This window comes from Thalassophryne amazonica, chromosome 23 (genome assembly GCF_902500255.1).
Source record: "Thalassophryne amazonica chromosome 23, fThaAma1.1, whole genome shotgun sequence".
Taxonomy (NCBI): domain Eukaryota; kingdom Metazoa; phylum Chordata; class Actinopteri; order Batrachoidiformes; family Batrachoididae; genus Thalassophryne; species Thalassophryne amazonica.
Window position 1 is genome coordinate 3,491,806 of NC_047125.1, and position 27,613 is coordinate 3,519,418.

The 27,613-nt window shown below is 40.2% G+C and overlaps 1 protein-coding gene and 2 long non-coding RNA genes across 4 annotated transcripts in view; 1 reads left to right on the forward strand and 2 right to left on the reverse strand.

The window, feature by feature from the left end:
- Nucleotides 1-27,523, reverse strand: LOC117504877. 2 transcript variants are annotated; one of them, XR_004558936.1, is made up of 5 exons: nucleotides 27,511-27,523; nucleotides 22,574-22,576; nucleotides 12,421-12,427; nucleotides 3,024-3,154; nucleotides 1-21 (listed from the first exon to the last, which is right to left on the reverse strand). It is a non-coding gene; the product is annotated as an uncharacterized LOC117504877 (long non-coding RNA). The 2 variants fall into 2 exon arrangements; XR_004558935.1 differs by lacking the exons at nucleotides 12,421-12,427; nucleotides 22,574-22,576; nucleotides 27,511-27,523 and adding an exon at nucleotides 12,507-12,545.
- LOC117504818 overlaps nucleotides 1-27,613 on the forward strand; it is a 3,434,143-nt gene that overhangs the window by 1,016,425 nt on the left and 2,390,105 nt on the right. The gene's annotated exons all lie outside the window — the stretch shown is intronic.
- The window catches only part of LOC117504873, a 241,270-nt gene that overhangs the window by 68,358 nt on the left and 145,299 nt on the right, over nucleotides 1-27,613 (reverse strand). The gene's annotated exons all lie outside the window — the stretch shown is intronic.

Below are 27,613 nucleotides of genomic sequence, written 5' to 3' on the forward strand. Positions count from 1 at the left end.
TCACCAACAACGGCTGCATGTCTGCAAAGAAACAATACAATTAATTTAGCAATAAATGTTCGAACAACACTCACAAAAATAAAGTATCAGTGGTGAGTTTGACCTGATGACAGTAAGTTATTGAACTGACGGAACTGATAAGGTGGAAATGTACATCAGCATTTGTTTTAAATTTCACAAATTGTAATTCACATCCTTGTTTTCCACAACTGACTATTGCAGTGTTTTATTTTCTGGATTGCTAAAAATAGTGTAGGATGTCTACAGATGGTACAGAATTACTGTTGCTCGGGTTTTAATGAAAACCAGGAGTTTTGATCACAGACATTCTGGCTTCCCTTCACCGACTCGAGGACGAGATTTCAAGATTTTGTTCGACATTTCAGGCTCTAAACGGTCATGAACTCAACTATTTTGCTGAACTTGTTCAACCTTATGTGCCTCCTTGTGCCCTGTGGTCCTTGGATGCAGACTTAATTCATTTCTGTTTTTGTTTTTTTATTTTGGGATATGGGGATCTTTGTTTCATGTTCGTCTGCAGCTATGTTCAGCACAAGGGATGGATATTGATAAGACTTTATCGATATCGATGCCGTTATTGATTCTGCTTATCGATCCGATTCCTTATCGATACCTCATGAATTTTGTACTAAAAGTAGGCTTTACAGGTTTTCTATGTATTTCATTGAGTCTTAAAGTAAATCAATATGAAAATGGTCACTGTATCCTTGTTCTCTGGACATAAATAAAAAACAAAACAGTGTTTCGCTTTGAAGTTATTAATTCTGACTGGACTCTATCATTCTAACTTGACTCGGCAGAGAGCCATGCAGTGTTTGGAGCTGTGTGAACAGAATGGAGGACGATTCTCGTTTCTTTCTCGCAACAAGACAGGAGTCCCAGTTAGTAACTTTAATCTGCACAAAAGTGACTCACGATTGACATATTCAGGGATCAAAGTGGTGAAAAACAAAAAAAGATGAAACCCAAAATTATCCCCAACACCACCTGCACGACAAAGTTTGAATTCTAGAAGCTCTGAAATGCAATCTGGGACTAATCCAGACGATAAACTGGAGTGAGTGCAACATCCATTTAGGTGAGAAAACAAAAACTTTCCTTATTCAAATTCATTCCAGTAGTATTCTGCTCTTACTAGGATGCAGCAGTTTTCTAGTTTGGCAGATAGTTCTGGAGGAAATCACTGAAGAAATTAACACATTGAAAATATGGTTTGACCGAAACAAACATCATTAAACTTAAATAAGACATGGATGAAATGGAGGTGTAAGAGTCACTAGGTGACTTATTTATTTCTGTATGTATGTATGTATGTATTTATTTATGTTCATTGTTAGTTGGTTTTATATTTTCTGATGTGTTTCTATTCAGGTTCTTTTTGTCTCTTTCTCTAAAATTGTTTATAATAAGTATATATTGTATACAATAAATCATGAGATTATTAATATATAAACAAAAATAAATTTAAAAAATATTACAATTTGAAACAAATGCACCCGAACGTGATAACAGCTGCAACTGCTTAATGTTAACTTTAAACATTGAAAATGCCATAGACATGCTAACGCGTTAGCATCGCTCCCGTTTTTAAGTTATAAAATACATCTATCAACTGTTTCAGAAGACCATAACAGGTCGGTTTAACATAAAAAAAAAAGGTAAATAATACTCAGATGTATGCTCTTTTGGGTTTTAGCGGGGGAAAATTAAGCAAAAGAAAAAGAATAAACGAAGCAATAGATCAAAGCACTGTTTCAATCTGCGAACCACTGCTTCGATTGGTTCAAGGTTAAAAGCAAAGCCGTGCTGCAGAAAAGTTGATTACGGACCCCCTGCAGGGTCTGTAATCATTGTAGGGAAATGATCATTTTCCTGACAAACACGCCCCAAAACAATGGCCACTCTGAAGGACCGATAACAGAATCGTTAATCAAAAAGCTTATTGATGGCGGTGGATCGAATAAATTCTTAACGATACCCGAAAGGAACCGGTTCTCGATACCCATCCCTAGTTATGAACATCAACAAGAACCCACTTGAGTCAGCTTTTGTTACGGGCTAAGCGGACTGATATCACAAAACCAAAGTTAGTTCTGTTAACAAAGACTGTTTCTGGGACCAGACTTCCATCACAGCCTCTCTTTCTCTTTTTCAAACACACACATTTGTTGCGTTTGAAAACACGTGGTGCCTTTAATTCTGATGTGTGCCATTATTACGGTAAACAAGTAATAATTGTGGACTAATTGCTGTCTGAGGTAACTGGAGTGTAAACGTAATTTCTCCACTGTGAGATCAATAAAGTATATCTAATCTAACATTTCTGCACACTTCCACATTTACACTATTCAGGTTGACATGTCACGTCTGGTCACAAAGCCGGCTATTAATAGTACGAAGTTACCAAGGAAAAGTTCCCCAGTTTGGGTTGTTGATGGGAGCTGTAGAAAATAATGGATTTTATTCATTGAAGTCATGTTGATTTGAATTAATATTACAGTGATGAATAAATTCTGGGAGTAAAGATAATTATTTTTGGTCTGCTCATAACCAGAGCTGCTCTTACTCATGTACAACAGGTTATTGATGTTCACCTTTTAGTGCCAAGTGCTGGATCAAAATAAACCAAACCTCTACAGAATACACAAATCACTGCCACCAGAATCCTTTCAGTTACCTTTGTTCATTTCTACATTCAAAGTCCCTGCTGATCTTGGACAAAGGGAGATGAAACATTGAGATCGGTGACGTCACTTTCCTTCAGTAAGAAATTATCCAGTGATTTTACAAAATATGGAGAAATTTTACATGTATCTCATCAAAATCCTCCTCATCCTGTTGTGTAAGTATTGACAGAATCTCTGAAGGAATACCAGAGGAGTAAAATATTTGACTGTTACAACAACACATTATAAAGTATCAGTAAGACAAACAAAGCTGAGTGAACAAACCTGTTCTGTAGGAGAGATGTGGAGGATTAAAAACAGCATCCAGCCCTTTACCTCTTTTGTTCTCTTCTTTTAAATGACACATTTCTTCTTCCTGGTCTGCGATTGTTCCCTCATCAGCAGGTGTTTGCTGTAGTTTCAACGTGTCCCTCAGCTGCTGGACTTCAGACATGTTTGTAGAAAGACTTTAAAAACACACAAAAAAGAGAGTCAACGACCAAGTGGAGGAAAGACTAAAAACAGGCCGATTTAATCATCTGCTGCTGCTCTGCTGCCCAGGCTGACCAATCACAAGTGTGAGACAACACCGAAATGTCCCTGTGCTGGGACAGACGTTCTAAAGCAGGAGACACCAACCCTGTTCCCAGACATCACCAGACATGAAAGTTTTCCTAAAGTTTCGGTCACACAGCACTAAGGAAGGACAACAAAGCCCAAACAAAAGTCCCAAATCTGGACTTTCGTTGGCATCGTTCAACCTTCGCTCAGCTTCATTCCTGCCGCTGGCGCATTGTCAGAGTTTTTAAACAGTCAAAAAATTTGAACGAATGCTGCCAACAACCACATTTTGTTTTGCTGTCGTTTTTGTCAATTTCTTATTGTGCATTTAGTTTTTGTAACATTAGCATTTTGTTTGACTTTGTTAATCTTCATTCGACCTCACACGTCTGACGTATTGAACGAACGCAACAACATCTGAATTAATAACTAAAGCCTCGGCGAACGGAATGAAACAATGTTTTCATACAGAAACAATAGCGTTAAGAATGTTTTATCAACTATGTACGCACGTTTCAAACATTTGTGGCTAACCTCCGTGCGCACATAGCTTTCGTCTGACATAGACAGTTCCCTGTGACTAGAGATGGGTATTGATAAGATTTTATCTATCGATGCCATTATCGATTCTGCTTATCGATCCGATTCCTTATCAATTCTTTTATCGATACCTTGTGAATTTTGTACTAAAAGTAGGCTTTACAGGTTTTCTATGTATTTCATTGAGTCTTAAAATAAATAAATATGAAATTGGTCACTGTATCCTTGATCTCTGGACATAAATAAAAATAAACAAAACGGTGTTTCGCTTTGAAGTTATTAATTCCGACTGGACTCTATCGTTCTAACTTGACTCAGCAGACAGCTGCGTAGTGTTTGGAGCTGTGTGAACAGAACGGAGGACGATTCTCGTTTCTTTCGCGCAACAAGACAGGAGTCCCAGTTAGTAACTTTAATCCGCACAAAAGTGACTCATGATTGACACATTCAGCGATGAAAGTGGTGAAAAAGTAAAAAAGCTGAAACCCAAAATTACCCCCAACACCACGTGTATGAAAATGTTTCAATTCTAGAAGCTCTGAAATGCAATCTGGGACTATTCCAGACGATAAACTGGCGTGAGTGCAGCATCCATTTAGGTGAGAGAAAAAAAAAAAAAAAAAAAAAAAAAAACTTTCCTTATTCAAATTCATTCCAGTAGTATTCTGCTCTTACTATGATGCAGCAGTTTTCTAGCTTGGCAGATAGTTCTGGAGGAAATCACTGAAAAAATTAACATTAAAAATATGGTTTGACAGAAACAAACTGTCATTAAACTTAAATAAGAGGGATGAAATGGAGGTGTAAGAGTCACTAGGTGTTCACAGGAAGCATTTATTTCTGTATTTATTTATGTTCATTGTTAGTTGCTTTTTTATTTTCTGTTGTGTTTCTATTCAGGTTCTTTTTGTCTCATTCTTTAAAATTGTATATAATAAGTATATATTGTATATAATAATCATTAGATTATTAATATATAAACAAAAATAAATTTAAAAAATATTACAATTTGAAAACAAATGCACCCGAACGTGATGACAGCTGCAACTGCTTAATGCTAACTTTAAACATTGAAAATGCCATAGACATGCTAACGCGTTAGCATCGCTCCCGTTTTTAAGTTATAAAATACATCTATCAACTGTTTCAGAAGACCATAACAGGTCGGTTTAACATAAAAAAGGTAAATAATACTCACAGACGTATGCCCTTTAGGGTTTTAGCAGGGGAAAATTAAGCAAAAGACAGAAAGAATAAAGGAAGCAATAGTTCGAAGCACCGCTTCAATCTGCGAACCACTGCTTCGATTGGTTCAAGGTTCAAAGCAAAGCCGCGCTGCAGAAAAGTTGATTACGGACCCGCTGCAGGGTCTGTAATCAATGTAGAGAAATGATCATTTTCCTGACAAAAACCCCCCAAAACCACGGCCACTCTGAAGGACCGATAACAGAATCGTTAAGCACAAAGCTTATTGATGTCGGTGGATCGAATCATTTCTTAACGATACCCGAAAGGAACCGGTTCTCGATACCCATCCCTACCCGTGACTAGTGTCTTGGATGGTGATGATCCCCAGCATGGGGACGAGCCCCCGCCTCATCAAGGAGTGCAAGATAGCTGTTCTTGAGGTCAAAGTTGACGATGAAGAATTCATTGTGAACATGTACCAATGGCAAAGGGGCAGCAACAGAGATGGTGGTCAAGACCATGGATCCAGCGCCGAAGACGGTTTGGTCTGTATGACCAACTCATTGTTAAACTGAGGGGCCAATATCCACAGTCAATCCATAACTTTATGCGAATGCTGGCCAAGATGCATGACGAGCTTCTCAGGAGAGTTGGTCCACATATCACAAAGCAGGAGACGTGTTACTGAGCGGCTCTGGATCCAGGCCTGAAGCTGGCACTGACTCTTCATCATTTGGCTTCCGGAACCAAGTACCACAGTATGCAGTATGGACGGCACATTCCTCACAGCACAACTGCTGTTGCTGTCCGAGAAGCGTGTAAAGCCACTTGTGAAGAGCTCATGGATGAATGTTTGACACCTCCAACTTCACCTCTACAGTGGATGGCTATTGCCGAGGGCTTCTTCAGGAAATGGCAATTTCCGATCTGTTGTGGTGCCCTTGAGGACAAGCATACTGCTTGTGTCCTCCTGGTACAGGAAGCATGTACTGCAATTATAAAAGATTCTTTAGTGTTGTTCTCCTTGCCTTGGTTGATTCAGACAAAGTTCATCTAGGCAGACATCGTTGGTAGGTAGAGATAAAAATCATTTTAAAATTTTAATTAAATATAGTCATTTATTAATTTTTATTTGTTCTAATTCTTTACTCTCAACTTCTATTTTAGGTAAAGGATCATTAAGTGATGCCCAGATTTATAACAAATCTGAACTGAAGGCCTGCCTTGAAGATGGCACAATAGGCCTTCCTGACCCACGGCCACTCCCACATGACACAGAAGCTGTATCATTCTCTTGGGTTGGAGATGATGCCTTTGCTTTGCGCCCTACTCTGATGAAACCATACGCTCATCGCCACCTCACAGACGAAGAACAGAGCTTCAATTACAGACTGTCACGTGCAAGAAGAGGGTAGAAAATGCACTTGGAATTCTAGCAAATTGGTTCTAGGATCTCCTGATGACAATGCACCACAGTCCGAGGACTGTGCGACTCATTGTCCAAACCTGTATGGTGCTCCATAATCTTATGCGGAATAGATGCCCCGGCCTCCAGAATAACGTCATTGATCTTGAAGATATCCCCACTCGGCAGTTGGTGCCTGGAGCGTGGAGGCAAGGGAACAATCTGCAGGATATAAAAATCCATAGAGGGCACAATACTGCAAATAACCCCGACAAGATCCAAAGGAACTTACTGAAGTATTGGTGCAATTCCGAGGCAGGTGCAGTGCCATGGCAGAGAGAAATGTGCCACATTTGAACATTGTGTATAATTATATGCACATTGTAAGTTGGAACTCATGTTTAAATTTGTTCATTTGGCAAACTGATTTGTTAAAAGACATGAAAATGTATTACGTTCTAAATAAAACTGTTATCAACAATCTTTAAATTTTCTTGTCTTTACTGAACAACATATAAAAATTATTGTAATTTATGTGTAATAGGACTGAAAAATACATATTTTATTAATGTGACTGAAAATCTAAGTTGTGTTTACCAGGACAGGAGCGGCTGCAGTCCTCGGACAGGCAGGACAGTGTGTCGTGGCTTTGTGTGGTGGTGAGGTGGTTGCTGTTGGAAGTTCTGTTGTTGCTTGACCCGATCCTCTTCAGCCCCATTTTCATATTTTGTCAACACCCGGCAGATTTCATCCTTTGCTTTTCTGTAGCTCCATTCCGACATGGTGTTTAAGGAGTCCCGGACATAGGCTGCGAAGGCGTTCCTAGCTGTGCTGGGGTGCTGCTCTTTACACTTTTGCAGTTCTTCCATGTGGGCCTGACTCTCCTCCGCTCGTTCCTGCATTAGCAGTAACATTCGGTCCATCTCGCCTTCTTTGATACTTCGCCTTCTTGGACCAGCTGAAGTGGAAGTCCTCGGTTCGCCTTCAGAGTCTACGTCCGCGGCCTCCTGTGCAGCAGCAGCTTCAGCAGCATCCAAGATGCCTGAGTGCTCAAGGATAACAGCCTCCACCTGCAGAGACAAAATCAGAAACAAAGGTAAGTTTTATGGGAAGTTTTAAAAAATGTAATTAATTAATGTAATAAGTTTAGTAAAATAAAGTAATGTTTGTACTTACACTTGGATACCATGATGAACCATTGCCAGTTTGTCCAGATTTCATCATCATTATCTCCTTCCCTGACTTCCCTTTGCCCTTCTTGATGAGTCGAGTGTTCGTGTCACGGACGCGCTTAAACACAGTGGCTGACAGGTTCAGCTGCAAGTAGAGAAAAGTACACAATTTGGCATGTTAAAATATTGCAAGTAAAAATATTAATAATAATATATATATTTTTTTTTACTTTGAAGAGGAACACAACTCCATTTATTTAATTCTGCCACACATGAACTAACACACACAAAGCCTCTTGATGACGTCCACCCCTTCTCTGGGCATGCTCCGCCACTTATGCTGCATCCCACTCTTAAAATTATGTCCAACTCTTACAATAATAATGAACAACAAAAAAACATGTGCACTTAAAGGGCAACTAAATTATGGTGCTATATGGGTGGGGGGGGGAAAAAAAAAAAAAGAAGCTATGTTGGGTCTCAAACCTGCAGTGATTGGATGTTAAAGCACACGCCTTACGACTTAACCACCATCTATTGTTGCGCAGTATGCAACAACATTAGAATCAAAAGATGCCACTGGAAGCAGCTGCAACAGCCACAATGAGCAAACAGAGCAGGCTCGAAACATCTTCTTGGAAAAAGTAGACAACATCTCTAGGATGACCATATTTTGATGAGCAAAAACCAGGACACTCAGCCCGGCAAGGAGATACTCAAATGATACTCAAGTGCTGGTCAACTTAATGGCCCAATGCAAAACAATGAAAACCAGAACATTGCCATCACTTTCTAAAAGACAACCCAGGACAGGACAATCCCTGGGAAATCGGGACATTTGGTCACCCTAAACCTGTCGGCATCCATGAAGAAAATGGACAATCCTGTTCAAGAAGAGACCAGGAATCTGCTCAGACAAGACACTAAAGACATTGCTCAGGAGCTGCAAAGAAAAGAAAAAAAAAAAAAAAAAAAAAAAAAAAAAAAAAGCTGAGCATTTGGTGACAGACTACGGGCACTTATTATGTCCTTTGATCATATTGTATGAAAAACAGAAAAAAGGGGAAATTTCACACTTTTATAGTTATCTTTACAATGAAAGTGTGTTAAGAAATTTGTTCTAGTAGTCTATGATGACTTTTTCACCTTTTTTCAGCATCATTATATGCAAATATTGCCGTTTTGTGCTTGTCCCACACCCAGACTTTTGATCTTCAATGATAAAAATGAATGGTAAAGAAACATTTTTTCTAATGTTTTAAAATATCTCTGAATAAAATATCAGTAAAATAATCAAAGCATAATTGGGGTATTCAATGTCATACAACTGTTGTGATTTTTTTTTTAACAAAATGTAGTTGTCCCACACTATTGCCGTAATTTCCACCACAACACTGTAATTTCCCTTTAAACAGTTTCTATGAAAGATTGTTTGGGTAGTTTCTATGGAGATAAACAGTGACATCAGAGCACATGTATATAGCGCCAAATCACAACAAACAGTTGCCCCAAGGCGCTTTATATTGTAAGGCAATGGTGTGGCGGAAATTACATTTACAAGGCCAATAGTGCCCGTAGTTAAAGAATCACCCATTTATGGATCCAAATATTCATATGAAGAAATACTTTAGGGTTATTTAGGGTCTGCTCTTTTCTCTGTCTTTGACCAAAGCAGCATCTACATCTGGAGTTGGTCCCCAAGTGCAGGACTCTGGCTGCCCACTGAATTAACACTCGGAGGTCCAAGCTTTTCTCTTCTACCTGTAAAGCCCACGGAGAGTCAAATTACCCTGGCTAGCTAACTTGGCTAGCCACATTCTTGTGTTTGCATAAAGCCCATGGAGAGTCAAATGACCCTGGCTAGCTGACTTGGCTAGCCACATTCTTGTGTTTGCATATTTGCTGTCTGTGTGTTCTGAGACTTCCTTGTTTACATAACAGAAGTAGCTCTCCACAGGGGATCTTGGACTCACTTGCCTGCTTAGCTGAAAGGGCTGTGTATGAAGCAGGAGTTGTGTGCAAAACGTGTAAAATTACAGCTGCCTAGTACACCTATTGCTACAACTATTTGTGCACCACAGCGGCTGAAAGATCTGTCGTTCTCGATGTCCCAGCTGGACAACATGTACTGTGTTTTGATAGACATGAACTAACAACTGCCCACTGTGACACATGTGTGTCTGCTTGCTGTCATCATGTGGACATAATGACATAATAACAGTGTGGGGACTGTTAGTCATTGTGAGTGACAGTAACCTGTACCTATTGTATTTATTTTGCTTTCTGGTGTGATTTTTGGTACATTTCAATACAATTCAGAAAACAAAGTTTTCTTTTGGTGTGTTTTTTGGTACATTTCAATACAATTCAGAAAACAAAATTTCATCTCTCCCCCAGGGTAAAGTTATTTATCCACCTAAGCACAAATCAGCAGCCCTTTCAGACAGCAAATATGCAAACACAAGAATGTGGTTAGCCAAGTCAGCCCCTCCCCTGAGGTGTTCTGAGACTTCCTTGTTTACATAACAGAAAAAGCTCTCCACAGGGGATCTTGGAGTCATTTGACTATCCGTGGACTTTAGAGGTAGATTGGTCATTTGACCAGACCTCGGCCTTCTGGGTGTTAATACTGTAGTGATGAATAAATTCTGGAAGTAAAGATAATTATTCTTCGTCTGCTCGTAACCAGAGCTGCTCTTACCCATGTACAACAGGTTACAGATGTCAACCTTCCATGCTCTTCCACAGCATGTCTTTTTCCTGATTCTCTCCCTCAGCCCCAACCAGTCCCAGCAGAAGACTGCCCCTCCCTGAGCCTGGTTCTGCTGGAGGTTTCTTCCGGTTAAACGGGAGTTTTTCCCTTCCCACTGTCGCCAAGTGCTTGCTCACAGGGAGTCGTTTTGACTGTTGGGGTTTTTCTGTAATTATTGTATGGCTTTTGCCTTACAATATAAAGCGCCTTGGGGCAACTGTTTGTTGTGATTTGGCGCTATATAAATAAAATTGAACCTTTTCATGCCAAGTGTTGAATTAAAATAAACCAACTTGCCACAATACACAAATCACTGCCACCAGAATCCTTTCAGTTACCTTTGTTAATTTCTAAATTCAAAGTCCCTGCTGATCTTGGACACAGAAAGACAAAACACTGAGGGTGGTGATGTCACTTTCCTTCAGGAATAAATTAGCCAGAGATTTTACAGAATATGGAGAAATTTAACATGCATCTTTCATCAAAATCCTCCTCATCCTGTTGCATAAGCATTGACAGAATCCCTGGAGGAATACCGATGACGAAAATATTTGACTGTTACAACATGTTATTAAGTATCAGTAACACAAACAAAGCTGAGTGAACAAACCTGTTCTGTAGGAGAGATTTAGAGGATTAAAAACAGCATCCAGCCCTTTACCTCTTTTGTTCTCTTCTTTTAAATGGCACATTTCTTCTTCCTGGTCTGTGATCATTCCTTCAGCAGGTGTTCGCTGTAGTTTAACATGTCCCTCAGCTGCTGGACTCCAGACAAGTTTGTAGAAAGACTTAAAAAAAACACAAAAAAACAATGAAAGAAACAGAGTCAACGACCAAGTAAAGGAAAGACTAAAAACAGGCCGATTTAATCATCTGCTGCTGCTCTGCTGCCCAGACTGACCAATCACAAGTGTGAGACAACACTGAAATCCCTGACCCCAGAGATCACCTGACGTCCACATTTTCCTTACATACCTGCTGCAACCAGCTGATTAGCGACAGACAGAGATGATATTAACATCCATAACATGTTTGTTTAAATCAAACTAAGACAGTGTTAAAATAAAATTAAGTGTTCAAGAGAAATGAAAACTATGAGACATTTTCCCCATTTTGGGGTAAAGCAAAAATACAGTTTAATTTACAATGAGAAAATGTAAATGTTTCCAAATTTAAATGTTGTATAAGATGTAAAAAGTTTGATTTTATATTCACCATCTCCAGGGATTAAAGTAGTGAAAAACAAAAAAAGCTGAAACCAAAAATTACTAGGGGGCATGCTTCCCCCAGAAAAAGTTTGAATTCCAGAAGCTCTGAGATGCAATCTGGTGCTATTCCAGATAATAAATGACAGTGAGTGCAGCTACCATTTTGGTGAGGGAAAAAAAACCCCCCACAACTTTCCTTCTTAAAAATCACTCATCTTGTACTTTTCTCACAAGAACTCACAAATGTATCTTTTCAACATGAAGTAACAAAAACTAATCATACCTGTAAAGTAATGAACTACCACTTGACTTACCTGTACTACATAAATATACTTCAATCTACTTGTAAATGTTTAAATTTTTATTTCTGGTCTTGTATTTACATCTTTAAAAAGTGGATGAAAACCATACAATGTTGTCAGATTGCCAACACATTATACATATACAGCCCCTCGTTTTTTTTTCTCTGCTGTTGTGAATGTGATACTTTGATAATTGTTAATTTGCTGATCTACTTTATCCACCACAGAACTCTGGTCAGAGAGCAGACACGGACACACAGGAACAGTTCAGAGTCTTTATATGCAGATTTGTTGCCTAACAGATGAACTTGAACGGCTCAGTTTAACATGCAGGGAGCACAGGAGCTGGAATGAAACATCCATAAACCACTGAATGGTCTGAATTAATAGTTTGGATGAATTAATGGTTTCTGCAAAACAGAAACACAAATAAAACAATGTGATTTTCGTTCCAAATCCTAAACACACGGTGCTTATTAATACAGTAACATCAGAGAAACACTAATAACTGTTGGCTGAACTTATTCAACATAATATCGTCTAAACAGACCACATAGCGGCTAGTTAGCTTAGCCCTTAGCTAATAACGCCAAATAACTTAAAACATCCCCACTCGGCAGGAATCACTAGCAACACCACGCAACATCCATCCCCGATAAAACAGAAAACCCTCTGCAAATAAGTAACTCACCCTCTTCACGAAGGAATTCTACTTTAAAAGCAGCGTCGTTGGAGCCAAAAATAAAAATAACTGGTCCTAACGCAACCGAAGCTAACAGCGCATTGGGGCTGTCCAAATCGATGCCTGACCTAAATAACAACTAATACAACGACAGGGAATTTGCAACACAACATATTTGCACTGATCTAAAAAAAAAAAAAGACCCAGGCGACTGGTAAAAAAAAGAAGCTAAAATCCACCAAAAAGCAGAGATTTTTCATCCCTACATCTCTGTACATAAATTTGTAAATAAACGCAGTGCTACTTAACTGAACAAACTTGTTATGCATTTTTAAAAATACAATAATTAGTATTGGTGTGTATTTATGACTCAAACAGCATCATCTTGCAAAATATCAATGGCTCAAAAGAAGAATAATGTAGCCTAAGTTACAATTCCACCATGACTGCACCAACTGGACTAAATTTCCAACTTTGCCATCACAAACTGACTTAGTAAGAGTTACCGAGAGGTATTCAGATACCAGAAACTAACATTTTATAAACCATATACAGTGAGGAAAATATGTATTTGAGAGACTGTCGATTTTTCAAGTTTCCTTTGCAAAAGAAAAAAAAAAATCCAGACAATCACATTGCATGATTCCTGAATTTTGCAATTTGCAATATTATTTGTTATTATTATTTATTTGTAAATGATACTCGTATGCTCTTTTATTTTGGGCAGCATGGTTGCTAAGTGGTTAGCACTGTTGCCTCACAGCGAGGAGGTCATGGGTTCGAGTCCCACCTGTGGCATTTGTGTGTGGAGTTTGCTTGGTCTCCCCATGTTTGTGTGGGTTCTCTCTGGGTGTTCCGGCTTCCTCCCACATCCAAAGACACGCAGGTTAGGTGGATTGGAAACTTTAAATTGTCCATAGGTGTGCGGGTGTGAATTAGTGCAGCAACTCAGAGAATATTTAGAGCTGAATTTTTGCCAGTCGCCTGGGTCATTTTTTAGATCAGCGCAAATCCGTTGTGTTGTAAATTCCCTGTAGTTGTATTAGTTGTTATTTAGGTCAGGCATCGATTTGGACAGCCCCAATGTGCTGGTAGCTTCGGTCGCGTTAGGACCAGTATTTTTGACACCGACAACCTGCTTTTAAAGGAGAATTCCTTCGTGAAGAGGGTGAGTTACTTATTTGCAGAGGGTTTTCTGTTTTATCGGGGATGGATGTTCCGTTTGGTTGTTTGTGATTCCTGCCGAGTGGGGATGTTTTAAGTTATTTGTCATTATTGGCTAAGGGCTAAGCTAACTAGCCGCTATGTGGTTTGTTGAGACGATGTTTGGATATTATGTTAAATAAGTTCAGCCAACACTTAATATAATGGAGGCAAAGCCTTTGACCGAGCATTGTTTTTCTCTATGGAAAAATATTTAAGTTGTTTGATTGAAATACTGTAAAAAAAAAGTGAACATTCAATTGGACAATATTATTTTAATAATTTTCTAATTTCATGAAAAAAAGTGATGTTTACACAACAAAAGATAGGCAGGTTATATTTTGCCGGATACGACAAACAGGCACCTAGTGATATTTGACCGGATCACTTCGCTAATTGGCTAGTTTAAATGACGTCATCGTAGAGTTTATTTCAACATGGCGGCGCCCTCTGCAAAGTTGAACTAGACGATATTTCACCGTATACGGCACCAGCAAAATGGCGGGTTGCCATGTTTTGCCGGCAATCTAAATTTATTCATGACGGAATGGACCGGCCACGTTCAGGCGGGAACTTAAAGGTGATCGCAGTTTAAGATCTCCTTATTTCACATTCATGATAGTAGCTCGATATTGTTAATTTTTATTATGGAAAATTGGCATATTTTAATATTCACTATTTTCAGGGGTGGAGTGATCGAAGGTTTTGCAGACATGACACTGACAGAAAAAACAGGATAAACACGTGCTTACTTGGACTTTTGTATTTTCATTTTTAATCTGTCTTAAATTTGCACATATTGTTTATCATCCCTGCCCTACACAGAAAATTACTAAGACTGCAAAAATTATTTCCACAGTGTGGCGAAAAGCGGCGGTTAGGGTTAATTTTGTGCGCGGTGGTGGAAATAATTTTTGCCACATGGTGGAAATAATTTTCGCCACACAGTGGAAATAATTTTGGGCATGGCTATGCCACGTTTTTGAGCTGTTTTTAGCGTCTGAGAATCCCGCTGGCAGTGGGTGATTGTCTGTTCCAATTCTAACACCTTTATGGCACACAAAACAGCATTTAAAGATGAAAAATTAGCACCAACACTCAATGCCGAGAGCACTGCAACACTCAGTGCCGAAGACGCCGCCATGTTGATACCTTCTAGTGATGGCAATGTGCCACTTCAACACAACTGGCTGAAAATCGACACACTGCTTTGAGGCGTTTGATACAGTTTGAAGGGTGATATCTTCTGGATTGCTTTGAGAATTACCCTGAGCGAGTGCTGTGACAAATGTTTGCAGTAATTCATGACTGATGTGGTTTGTCCTTGAAAAATACTAATAAAAAATGTCATCTTCATTATTGTGTCTTTCTTAATGTAATAAATAGTCCCTACAGATGCACACATACTGGTTATGAAAGCCTTTATTGTAGACTATATGTAGATTCATCAGTCCTCAAACAATATTTGGATGGAATGTGACGGGAAAAGTGAGAAAGGCATGTGCTTCTGCAACTTGTGCTTATGATACTGTAATTTGTAAATTAGAATAGAGGGGATAGGAGACAGTGATTGTGCAACTATGAACAATTTTTATAAAAAAAAAAAGAATCATTTCAACAGTGCTGGGCTTTAATCGGCTCCTCTTCTGCCTCACCACCTCTCCAGTTTTGGAGAAGACCCACTCACCAAAATCACAGCTCTTCAGTCACTCAGCTCAGTCTCTGATCTACCTATGAATATATTGTCTAACCTATAACTTGTGTTGATGTACTGTGTGGATAAATGTTGTATATGAATGGATGCCTTTTGTGTGTGGTTAGGTCCTATGTGTATGTAGCTAACTATACTAAATGAACTCTAAACTAGACCTAAATATAAACTAATGCTGTCCCTGTCACGTAGTAATTGGCAATAACACTGTCGCTAGCAGTCTCGTCCTCTCACAAACCCACAGTTTGTGCCGCGATTCAGATCTCATTTAAATACTTGGCGGGTCGTATTGACACGCCCAGATTATTCGACTTTCCCGCAAAGCTCGACACGTGGTGTGACGTAACGAGGCCCTCGCTTGCAGTGGTCACATGATGGGGGCGTGCTCGAAACGCTGCTCACCGACACTTCTGGTTCACAAAGCTCGATGCTGTGTCGAGCAGACTGACTCGAGCTTAACATCACTAATACCTTCTACGATGACGTCATTTGAACTAGCCAATCAGCGAGGAGAATCGGTCAAATATCGCGAGGTGTGTGTTTGCCATATCCGGCAAAATATACACTTTGCTAAAGATATTTATTCTCCTGACTTATGTGAAATACACGGACAGGACATTTATCTGATGTGAGCCATATGTATGTAACGGATTAGTTAAATCAGGAGGCGCTGAACATCTACGGGGAATCCTGAGTCGGGATGTGCACATCATTTAATGACCAGGTCAAAATTTCCTCTGAATATATATACGAGGTCTGTCAATAAAGTAACGGTCCATTTTTTTTTTTTTTTAATTATATGGATTTGAATCACGTGCGATTGCATCACACAAGGTTGAACCCTCTTGCGCATGCGTGAGTTTTTCCATGCCTGTCGGTGACGTCATTCGCCTGTGAGCACGGCGCTCCACCCCCCTCGTCGGATTTTTTCCTGAGAGAAAATGGCCGAACGCTTGGAGCAGCGCTACTGCATTAAGTTCTGCCAGAAACTTGGCGACAGCCAGGCAGAAACGATTCGGAAAATCCACACGGCTTTTGGAGATGAAGCCATGAGCATCACATGGATTAAGGAGTGGTACAACCGGTTTAAAGACGGGCGCGTAACGGTGGAGAGCGAGCCGCGCTCCGGTCGGCCATCAACGAGCCGAAATGACGAGATCGTTTCTAAAGTGCACGCTGTGGTTATGCGGGATCTTTGTGTGACTGTCCGAGAAATTGCAGAGGAAGTGGACATTAACAGGACTTCGGCACATTCCATCGTGACGGAAGATCTGGACATGAAACGAGTGGCGGCAAAGTTCATGCCAAAGTTGCTGACGGCGGAGCAAAAGCAACATCGTGTTGAAGTCTCACAGGACATGCTGGACTCCATTCACACTGATCCCAGCTTTATGGACACTATAATCACCGGAGATGAGTCCTGGGTGTATGGGTACGATCCGGAAACGAAATTCCAGTCGTCACAGTGGAAGCATTCCACGTCGCCAAGACCGAAGAAGGCGCGCCAAGTGCGCAGCAAGATAAAGGTAATGCTGACTTTTTTTTTTTTTACTCCTGTGGTGTGGTACACCACGAGTATGCTCCACAGGGTCAAACAATAACAAGAGTATTATAGGGATGTCCTCCGTCGTCTACGTGATGGTGTGCGGCGCAAGAGACCGGAGTTGTGGGCCAGAGGAAATTGGCGCCTCCACCACGACAACGCGCCAGCTCATTCCTCTCATTTAATTCAGACTTATTTGACCAAAAACCAGACTCCGGTGGTTCAACAGGCACCTTACTCCCCTGACATGGCCCCTTGCGACTTCTGGCTCTTCCCAAAACTTAAAATACCATTAAAAGGAACCCGATTTGAGACGAGAGGACATCATGGCTGCGATGACGGCGGAGCTGCGCGCCATCCCGAAAAAGGCGTTTTTGGAATGCTTCCAACAGTGGCGACACCGCTGGGAGAAGTGTGTGGAGTCCCAAGGAGAGTACTTCGAGGGTGATTAGGTTTCCAACCCTCCAGGTAAGCCAGTTTTTTTTTCCCAGCCAATGGTCCGATACTTTATTGACAGACCTCGTGTATATATATATATATATTTTTTTTTTTGCCAAATGTATTTGATCGATCATCAAAATGTGATCTGGGTGCGTACTGTAAAAACTATTAAAATATGATGAGAGATGGAGTGAAGGCAGCAAAGTGTCAGATCACAGCTTCGTGCTGTAACCTTGGTGTCAGGCTGCGGCTCCGAGTCTGAGTACGGCATGAAAAAATAAACGATTGGGCTTTAAATCACGGAAATGACTCCGGTCCCACATGCGAGGGGTTTAATGGAAATACATTGCGATCGGACGGGACATTGTATCTGATGTGAGGGGAAAATCCGTTATATACGGTGTTTATTACATGGAAATCAATACAAAAACTTTAAGACTTTTTTTTGTCCGGTGACTGTGATTATCTGGTTTATATGATGACAGTTTAGGTGAGTTTTATTGAACTTGGGAATGAACAATAAATTTACCTCTCAAAGCTTTGACGATGATGTTGGCTTCCATCCCATACAGCTGACTTTATTTTCCAAATTTTTCTTCTGTTTGGATCTGAAGTGAATCTGTACTTCTTGAAGACCTTGCTGTGTATATTTGTGCCTTCAAATGCAGAGCAACCTGGCATTTTCAGCGAATAAATAAATAAAATAGCTAGATTTATATGCACACACATTAATAGTGAATGCTATTTTGAACCCAAGATGGCACCATGAGTCACATGACTGATTTTCGACTCCTCATGTTGCCATTCTCTCTATCAAGCAGTGATGCCGGTAACGCGTTACTCTAATCTGACCACTTCTTTTAGTAACGAGTAATCTAACGCGTTAATCTTTCCAAGTCAGTAATCAGATTAAAGTTACTTCTCCAAGTCACTGTGCGTTACTATTATTTTTCATTGTGGGTCGATAGCAGCATTAAACTTGGTCTGTGGGCAGGAGGTCGGGGTTCGACTGAACTGCCCACTTTAAGCGAGCTGTGAGCTTTTCATCCGCGGTTTTTTGCAGCTGCTCGACTCGTCCTCACCTCTTAAAGGGCGGTGATCAGCACACCTGCACTGAGCTTTACGAAGACATTTTTATACTTTTTTCCTCCTTTATTTAGAATTCTGAGCTGAGCTGCTCCGTATCGTCTCGTTAAAAACAGCTGATCCTCCGCGACGTGTCAACAACTAACACTATTTTCCACTCAAATGCACCTAAACTCTCTGAGGACCACATGATGTGAAAACGCAGTAAATCTGGTCCTGTTTTCTGCATAAATAAATGTTATCCATTCTTTGTGCTCAAACGCCAAAGCAGGGGCGAATCCAGATGGGATGGGGGCGTGGGGGAGGGATCTGCCCCCCCCACAACACCCCTAGATTAAAGGTCCAGTTTTGAATCCGTTTTTTACTACAACTACTAATATTGCTTAAAATAATAATAATTTCGACAAGTAAAATGTTTAGAGAGAATTTAAATGTTAGAAAAATGTTAGAATTTAATAGTTACATTTATAAACAATGTAGGTTTGAAATTGCAAGTTTTACTGTTACAGTGCTGTCAACAGTTAAATATGAGGTCAAGAAAGAGGTCTTTATTTTACTTTTTATAAAACAAGTATTTATTTTCATTGAAGTTAAGAAAGGGTGACTATAAAGTGAGTTTTGGCAAAACAGGTATTGTCATGTTGACGTGGGTTGTTGTCGGCAGCTGGGGAAAGTAACTAAAAAAGTAACTAGTAATCTAACTTAGTTACTTTTACAATTGAGTAATCAGTAAAGTAACTAAGTTACTTTTTCAAGGAGTAATCAGTAATCAGTAATTGGATTACTTTTTCAAAGTAACTGTGGCAACACTGCTATCAAGGCACACTAATTCCATCTCCTGTGCGCCCTGCATGTTAAACAGACCCATTCAAGTTCATCTGTTGGCAACAAATCTGCATATAAAGGCTCTGAACTGTTCCTGTGTGTCCATGTCTGCTCTCTGACCAGAGTTCTGTGGTGGATAAAGTAGATCAGCAAATGAACTATTCTCTACATATCACATTCACAACACCGCTGAGAAAAAAATGAGGGGGGTATATGGGTTGCCGTGGACTTTGCACCAAGCACCCTCTGGTGGCCATTTTTGGTTGATGAAAACATCGCCAAGCTCAATAAAAAATATGTTCACTTTTCAAACGGGTCAGACTCGTCAATAAAGTCAATTTAATGTCCAGTGGTTCATTTCAGGTCAGCTTGGTGTATAAATCTCATCGTTTAAGGCAGTGAGAGCTGTCAGCTGGCTGTTAGAGACAAAACAAAACCAGCTGACATTCAATTCAGTAGACAATCAATGCAGTCTGAGCTTGTTTTCATCGGGCGGCCAGTCTCGGAGGTACGAATTCTCGCCTTCGAATTGGCCACTTTGCCGGAAGTGACTGTCTCTGCGGCAACCCATATGTGTAATGTGTTGCCAATCTGACAGCATCGTCTGGTGTCCATCCACTTTTTAAAGATGTAAAGACAAGACCAGAGGAGGTCAAACCAATCGTATCTGTGGATGACAGGTCAGAAAATTTAGAAGTAGATTGAAGTATATTTATGTAGTTCAGTTAAAAGTCAAGTGGTTGTGCATTACTTTACAGGTATGATTAGTTTTTGTTACTTCATGTTGAAAAGATATGTTTTTGAGTTCTTGTGAGAAAACTACTAGATAGGATTGCATATCAAGAACCGGTTCTTTTCGAGTATCGATAAGAAATGATTCGATCCACCAGTATCAATAGCCTTTTTGCTTAACGACTCCCTTATCGGTCCTTCAGAGCGGCAGTTGTTTTTGAGGGTGTTTGTTGGGAAAATGATCATTCCTCTACATTGATTACAGACCCTGCAGTGGCTCTGTAATCAACCGTTTCTGCAGCACGACACCACTTTGAAGCGTGAACCAATGAAGCAATGATTCCATCCACTAGCTTGTTGGTTCTTTGATTCGCTGTTCTTCAGAAACGGCAAGTCCACTTCTTAACCCCTCTCAAAGCCACTAAAATATCGTGAGTGACTTTTGTGTGGATTAAAGTCACTAACTGGGACTCTTGTCTTGTTGTAGTCAAGAAACAAGAGTCATCCTCCGTTCTGTTCGCACAGCTCCAAACACTGCACAGCTCTCTGCTGAGACAGAGTCTCCTCGGAATTAATGACTTCAAAACGAATTGCCACTTTAAATAAAATGACACCTCCTACAAACGTTGTAATACAGACAAGAAACTACAATCGACTAAAATGTTTTGTTTTTTTTCTCCAAAAATGAGGCGTCCTTCAGTCTTTAGAAATTACATCCTGACATGTAGCACAGCTGGCAGCAAGAGCTCATCTCAGATATATGGAAAGACATTCATGCCAATAATGTTGTGTGGGCCGCTGAAGAGGAAGTACTGCTGGCCCACCACCACCAGAGGGCGCCCTGCTTGGAGTGCGGGCTCCAAGCACGAGAGGGCGCCAGACCTAGAAGAAGTGACAGCTGTCATTCATCCCCTGCACCAGCAGTCACTCGTTCATCATCATCACCACCATAAAAGCCGGACTGCAACTCCACCTCCTCACCGAGAAATCGACTACCAGTAACAAGGTAATTTCTCTGCTGACTGACACTGTGTGTTTAACCTGCACTTCTATTGCAGCCGTTTTCCTGGAGTGTTTCCTGATCTGGAGGATTGGCCTTTGGTGTGACAGTGACGGCTTCGCCTCACACCCCAACTCAGATAAGTGGTTGACCAGGAGCTGCACGAGTGTGTGTGATTGGAGGTGGAGGAGCTCCCTCCTAACTGTGTTTGGACTGTGGATTACTGAGTGTGCGGACTCACACTCACACATCATATCTCTGCTTTCTGCCAGCAGTACCAGGATCGACAGCCGAAGACAGAGGCCACCTGGGGACTCGGGACTTGGCGGCTCCGGTGTTCTTCAGACCGTTGGTGGTGGAAGCCGTCTGGGGCGCGGCTTCTCTCTCGTCAGGGGTCTTCTATCTTCGAGCCTGCCCACACGTCACCTGGTGTTTATTGACTGTGAAAATTACTGTACATTTCGTTGTGTATTATCACAACATTAAATTGTTACCTTTTGGCTTACTCATTGTCCGTTCATTTGCGCCCCCTGTTGTGGGTCCGTGCTACGACACCTTCCCAACAAATAATGTGTGAAAGGAATGCTTTTGACAATAACTACAGATTTTGTTTATTTCTGTGTCCAGAGACCAAGGATCCACCTTGTAGAGTTTATGTCCAGACGTTAAGGATCCAGTGACCAATTTCATTTTTTTTACTTTAAGACTCAATAAAATGTTGTTCAGTTTCAATTTAATCGGCTTATAAAGCGCCAAATCATAACAAAAGCCGTTTCAAAGCGCCTCACATACAACAGTTCAACATAAAAAATTAAAAGAAATAAATTAAAAATTTAAAAATTCAAATACATAATTAAAAACAGAAGTAAAAGAATAAAACAGATAAAAAAATAAAAACTATTCATAAGAATGAGAATTAAAAATAGGCTTTAAGTCTTGACTTAAAAATGTCCACGGACTCCGACTGCCTCACGGTCACAGGAAGACCGTTCCACAGAGCAGGTGCACAACAAGAAAAAGGTCTTTGACCCGCTGACATAGAAAACCTGTAAAGCCTACTTTTAGTACACAAAAAATTCACAAGCGGTATCGATAAGGGAATCGATTAGGAATAGGATCGATAAGTGGAATCAATGGTATCGATGGCGATTAAAATCTTATCGATGCCCATCCCTACTACTAGACGAGTGATTTTGAAGAAGGAAAGTTGTTTTTTTTTTTTGTTTGTTTTTTTCACCAAAATGGGAGCTGCACTCACTGTAATTTATCTTGAATAGCACCAGATTGCATCTCACAGCTTCCAGAATTCAGTTTTTTTTCTGGGGGGGCATGCCCCCTGGTAATTTTTGGTTTCAGCTTTTTTCATTTTTACCACTTTCATCCCTGGAGATGTTGAATATAAAATCAAACTTTTTACATCTTATACAACATTTGAATTTGGAAGCATTTATAATGTCTTGTAAATGAAACTGTCCCATTACTTTGCCACAAAATGGGGACAGTGTCTCATTGTCTTAATCTCTCTTCCTGATCACTGTCTGTGTACGTTCAGAACACTTAAGGTGGGCAAATTTCACCTACCAGCGCCATCAATACCAGTGCTCCCCAGGGCTGTGTACTAAGTCCACTCCTGTACATACTTTACACACAACTGCTCTCCCGCACTTCTCAAGCGCAACAACTTTGAAAAGTAACGTGAATCTGCCCGATACCGTTTCCAAAACCAATAGCAACCGATTCTCGTAACATAGCCGTATCGGCATCTGATTACGATACTGAGTTTGGACTCGGGACATCCCTTCTAATAATGTCAAAAGGAGGAGTTGTTAATGTGTCACTGTGCTCTTGCGAAGGTTGTATAAGATTGTTTCCATTTCCCAGGAACAGTATGTACTCCGCTATCACAACTTATTGTAAAGGCCCCCTGACACGGGCATGACTTTAGACTCACACACTAGCATGCCCATCGTTATGACGACCCCACTCACTGTGTTCCTAGCTGGACACCGTTCTTTCTTCCACCGCCTGCCGCATGCTCTGTGCTAGCATTTTTACATTGAAAAGACATTCAAAAGTGAAAGATTTTTCACAGTCTGTTTGTATACATTGAATAAACATTTGGGTTTAGACTGTTTTTAACTGGCATTTTCAATAGTGCCATTTTCCCCCCTATACAAAGAGTAAATTGTAGCAAATCATAATGTTGTAGCCAAAGAGGTTATATGAGAACTAGAGTCTGCACTCGCACTGAGCCGTGTCCCGGCAAGGAAGTGTGGTCGCCTTTTTAATTCTGGGCAATTTACTGAGCACCGCTCATAGAATTTCAATTAGTCTCATCAAGAAACAGGCCAGAAAGCTGCACATGTTGGCGATATCCAGGTCAAAATGGCATTTTAACATGTATTTTGCAAGCGTTTTTCTGAGTGTGTTCAGTCGTGAATCCACATTGAAAATGGATTAACATCTGGGAACTTCGTCAATATTTTGCCCAGTTAGGAGGCGTCATGTCGCTGTTTATGAAGGGACGTTCACGTTTAATGGGCAGCATTGGGAGTGTGGACTCTAGATCTCATATATAACCTCTTTGGTTGGAGCATAACTAGCAAGACTGCGTTGTGTTGATAGTTTTAACAAAAAAGTTATGATCATTAATTGAGCCTTAAAAAGGAGCATTTTAACATTGAATAAGTGTTTTAATAAAATGGTTATAGTAAAAATATGTTGAAAAAAGGCTTGAAAGTGAAAGTTTATTCAACGTCTAGATGTTGAATAAACGGCCAAAAGCTCTTTGAACATTTGTTTTTGCAAACAGCAACATTACAAACTATGAATTAAATTATTTGGCTTATATATTTTTAATGAGTTGTAATGTCACTATCAATGTGTTCATATCATATTTGATGACTTCTGACATCTTGTTAAAGTGCCATGTAAGTAGTAGTAATAATAATAATAATGATAATAATATCCCAAAATAAAAACAAAAAAAGAATCAAATACAAGAAAAAATAATATAAATATAAATAATAATATGCAGTCGACAGAAAACGTTTGAAAAATAGTCTTAAAGTCACATTTTAAATGCCAACAGACAGCCTGTTCCACAAGATATGACCACGTCAAAAAAAAGGCTCTGAAGCCTGCTGACTTCTTTTTAACCCTTGAGACACAGAGCAAGTCTGCATCCAAGGACCACAGGGCACGAGGAGGCACATAAGGCTGAACAAGTTCAGCAAGATAGCTGAGTTCATGACCGTTTGGAGCCAGAAATGTCTAACAAAACCTTGAAATCTAGTCCTTGAGTCAGTGAAGGGAAGCCAGAATGCCTGTGATCAAAACTCAAGCAACAGTAATTCTGTACCATCTGTAGACGTCCTACACTATTTTATAGCAATCCAGAAAATAAAACACTGCAATAGTCAGTTGTGGAAGACAAGGACATGAATTACAGTTTGTGAAATTTAAAACAAATGCTGATTTATCAGTTCCATCAGTGCAATAACTTACTGTCATCAGGTCAAACTCACCACTGATACTTTATTTTAGTGAGTGTTGTTTGAACATTTATTGTTAAATTAATTGTATTGTTTCTTTGCAGACATGCAGCCGTTTTTGGTGATTAAAGAAGAAACTCTCCCTGAACACCAGGAATGGAATCTGAGTGTTGACCAGGAGGACATTAAAGAAGAGGAGAAGGTGTGGATAAGTCAGCAGGGAGAGCAGCTTCAGCAGCTGGAGAAGGCAGATCTCACCAAGTTTGGTTTCACTGCCGTCCCTGTGAAGAGTGAAAATGATGATGAAAAACCAGAGTCATCACAGCTTCATCAAAGCCGAAGTGATGAGAGCACAGAGGCTGAGCCTGTAGCCAGCAGCTCATCTGTACACAGAACACTGACAGCAGAAGCTGATGGAGAGGACGATGGAGGACCACAACCAGCCAGCAACTCAGGTCCAAACAGTCATTTACAACCAGATACCAGTGGCAGGAGTTCAGACAGTTCTGGAACTGAGACTGATGACAGTGATGACTGGAAACAGACCAGAGAACTTCAGTCAAGTTTTAATTGTCGAAAAAATACCAGTACTGTTCGTTCAGGGAACACTGATGAAAAACAATTTAAAGGCTCTAAATATGAATTAGCACCTGGTCACATGAACAACTCAGAGCAACAAATGGAGAGGCAAGCAATAAGAAAACCATTTAGCTGTTCTGATCAGAGTAAAAGACAGAAATAGAAGGGCACTCTGAACAAACACATATCTCCACTGGAAGATCTGCTAGGAACTGGAGATGGAAGTCAAAGAACATGTCTGGGAGCACGAGCCAGCACCAGTCTTGTCCAGCGGAAAAGTAACGATCTTCTACGACAAAGAGATCCCAGCAGGAAGACACATTGAAGGAGGTGCAATCAAACCTGATATTGTCATCTGGAACAAGCAAGAGAAAACAGCCAAAATCATTGATGTGACAGTCCCCAATGACTACGGCCTGAATCGAGCTGAAAGGGGAAAGATCTCGAAATACCAAGACCTGAAAAATGACCTAAGAACAACATGGTCATTGAAAGACATCGATATCATCCCAGTTGTGGTGGGAGCAACAGGCCTGATGAAGAAGAACCTGAAGAAATACCTTGAGGCAATCCCTGGTCACCCAAGTGCACATGAGGTGCAGTTGTCTGCGATTAAGGGAACGATCACCATCTTGAAGAGAGCTAGATCTGGTTAGGATAACTATAGAGCCTAGGGTGCAACTTTAGACCCCAGGTTTGGGGCCCATTGCATTCTACTAAAAAGACATCAAAGATAAATGAAAAACCAAAAGGCAAGAACGAACTCGGTGGACTCGTGGATACTGTCCATAAGTTCACCAAACACATTGGTCTGGAATTTGGACTCGATAAATGCTCAAAATGCACAATCAAAAAAGGTAAAAAGAGAAAAACAGAAAACATTTAGATGGCTGAAGGGAGCTACAATGAAGATTTGGTTGAATACTCCACATACAAATACTTGGGAATTGAAGAAAATGCTACAATAGAGCATAAGAAAATAAGAAAACACAAGAAACCTAAACCGCTTAAAAAAGATATGTGAAACAGAGTTGACACCAAAGAACAAGATCACAGCCATAAACTAGGGATGTGAACAAGTAGGCCAGCGCCTCGTTTAGGTTCAGCCTAATTGAATGTGAACGCATTTCTGGGAGCTGCACAAGGAGTTCCCTGCAATTTGCATTGCTGTTGGAGGGATATCCTGATCTATTTTTGTTCGATGGTGTTCCCACCTTGTGTTCGAATTTTCGTCACAGGCAATCGGACAGAGACATTACCTGATTTCTTGTTTTTGCTTCATCAAAGTCACTTAAATTGTATTGGAAGGAAGAATAGGGATTATAAGTCAATGTATAGGGAATAAAGATTAAGGATTTCTCTTTATTTTTGCTGAATTTCAGAAGGATTGGCCATTTCCCAGATTCTGGTCGATCGCCAATATCCAGTGACTGCCAGTGTTGAGATGATATACCATTTAAAATGAAGGAGAGGTGGTAATCCATCATTCCTGAAAAATCATGGAGATAACTTGGATATTAATGAAGTTATGAGACAAAATATGAAGGATAAAGTTGTTTCATCCATTCATTAAAGCCAGGAAAATAAGCTCAATTCCCAACACAAAACGCCCATAGCTTCCTTAATACATGAAGATAATCACATGATTTTGGTGTCAATTTAAAGTTTTTTTTTATGTTCTTTCTGAATTCACAGATTTTATATTGGTATGGGATAGAATTATTATACACGTCCCTACATAAACCAGTTTGCAATGCCAGTGGTGACCTATGGGTTGGCATAGTGGACTGGCCACAGCATGGGCTTCATAAGTTGGATACAAAAACCAGGAAGATGCTCACCCTCCACAAAGTCACGTACAGAAATCAGTGTATGGACAGAATATATCTCTCTCGCAGAGAACGTGGTCTGGGTCTCACTGAAATCAACCAGGCCTACAGAGCATCAATAAGTATTGGACAGTATTTAAAGAGCTCTGAAGAAGTCATAAAAAAAGGTCGCACAACATCACGAGAAGACCTTATCCGAACAGACCTCAGTCACCAAACTGGCAAAAAAGCTTTGGTAGAGAGCTTCGACAAGAGAGAGAAAACTGTTCAATCTAATGCCTGCATCAAAGCTCACAAGACAGACCAGAGAACAATACAGCAAAAGAGAAGGAAAACATCGAGTGGACAGATGGAAACAGCAGAAAAGGGCTGGACGAGTCCAAAAAGAACATGAAAAGGAATACATTGACAAAGTTGGATCAATGCAGTGGCTGAAAAATGGAGAAATTGGTTTTGATGGAGAAAGAATTCTAGTTGGAGCACAAGATCAGGGACTTCTAACAAATGGCTTCAAAAAAAGGCAGAGATCTCACAAAGTGATTCTGTCATACAGCTGTTGAGAGTGTAAACCATCTAACTTCAGCATGCCAGATCCTCATGGCAGATGGACGTTATACATCCAGACACAACACGATCTGTCAATATCTCCACTGGAAAGTATGCAAGGAACTGG